This window comes from Oryzias melastigma, unplaced genomic scaffold, assembly GCF_002922805.2.
Source record: "Oryzias melastigma strain HK-1 unplaced genomic scaffold, ASM292280v2 sc01110, whole genome shotgun sequence".
Taxonomy (NCBI): Eukaryota; Metazoa; Chordata; class Actinopteri; order Beloniformes; family Adrianichthyidae; genus Oryzias; species Oryzias melastigma.
The window spans coordinates 7,700-9,131 of NW_023417694.1; the positions used below are offsets into that span (position 1 = coordinate 7,700).

General features: G+C 35.4%; 1 protein-coding gene across 1 annotated transcript in view; it reads left to right on the forward strand.

The window, feature by feature from the left end:
* The first annotated feature begins 1,214 nt into the window (after positions 1 to 1,214).
* Positions 1,215 to 1,432, forward strand: part of LOC112140910 (lymphocyte antigen 75) — a 1,795-nt gene continuing 1,577 nt past the window's right edge. Inside the window, exon 1 of the mRNA XM_024263933.2 lies at positions 1,215 to 1,342. The gene's annotated coding sequence lies outside the window, so the exon portion shown is untranslated. The remainder of the gene's footprint in view (positions 1,343 to 1,432) is intronic.

Genomic DNA, 1,432 nt, shown 5'->3' on the forward strand with positions numbered 1-1,432 from the left:
GAAACCAGACAATGTTGAGTGTCGAAAAAATATTCCACTTTACCAAAATAAAAGCACTTGGAATTCGCTCGGGTCAAAGCCACTTATATGTGAGACACAGTTGCAGTGCTTTGTGCTCTGAATATTAACATTTTTTATACAGTTTTGTTCTTGAGAAAAAGGTGGATCAGCATTTAAAGTCATATTCTTTTTTTTTTAAATTGTGATATATCGTCTCTGTCACAGTCTTGGGATATATTGTATCGTGATCTGTGTGTCGTATCGTCAGATTTTTGCTCAAACACAGCCTAAAGTAATGTGTGTGGCTCTACTCAAACCTTTAATGTTTTTCATTTGCAACATAGAAACATTTCAAAACTGTATATTTTGATAGCAGTTCAAAAGATTTTGTGTTTTTTGTTATCCTCTTATTGACATAAATGTTACTTCGTACACGCGGGTCCTCTAATCCTGCAGCTACAGAGCAGAAAGTGTTAATGTCAGGTGTATTTTTCTGCCTCAAACACATGATCTCATGTCTGCCCTACACTACCAACTGGAATGAAGTTTGGGGGATTAATCACAATTTTCATTACATCCGTTATAAATATTTCTCAGAGGAGTTAAGCAGAAGGAAAATGCTTTTATGAACGGAGCCAAACTGGCTTGTTGCCCAGCTGTGACTTAGATTTATTCATTTATTTGTTTATTTCACAGGGACAGTGCACATCAACAGTGTGCGCCACAATTAGCTTAAAATCTATTTTTCATCTGTAGTCCCTGGACAGGAGTCAAACATTGTAAATCTAAAAACCTAAAAACATCAGTTAAACACAAAAGTAAATATATAGAAATACATAAAAAATACGGCTTAGAAAATCACTTAAAATAAAATACATGATAAAATGTTCACAATAAGAAACATTAAAACTTTTATAAAATATTAATATATTATATTAATATTGATATGCTAAAAGTGTAGATTTTCCATTATTGCTGTTATTATTTTTATCTGCAATATATGCAATATTGGATGCAAATTACTATTGACATGGTTGAATTAAAATTGGCTGTTAGAGGTTAGAAGCTGAGGAAAGTCTGGAGAACTGGGATTCTGTCTTCTATTTCTATCTACTCCACTATTCTATGTCATTCATTTTTCATTTAGTTCTCCGTGCTTCTGTTTGGTGCAGTGGGATTCATGTGTTGTTCTTTCCCACTCTTCTCCGAAGGAGCGGGAGAGATTCCAGATTCACTGCTTCTGTGGACCTCACCTCTGGCTTGACTTGCGCCCCCAGCTGTCCATCTGGATGAGACCCATCATCATGTGGTTGTAGAGAAGGATAAGCCAATTCTTCTCCTGGTAAATCACGTCCATCCTGGGAGAGAATCCCTCCTTCATTTAGACTTCCCTGAAATTTCTATTTTTTTTCCCCTTATCTGTTTTTTTCCT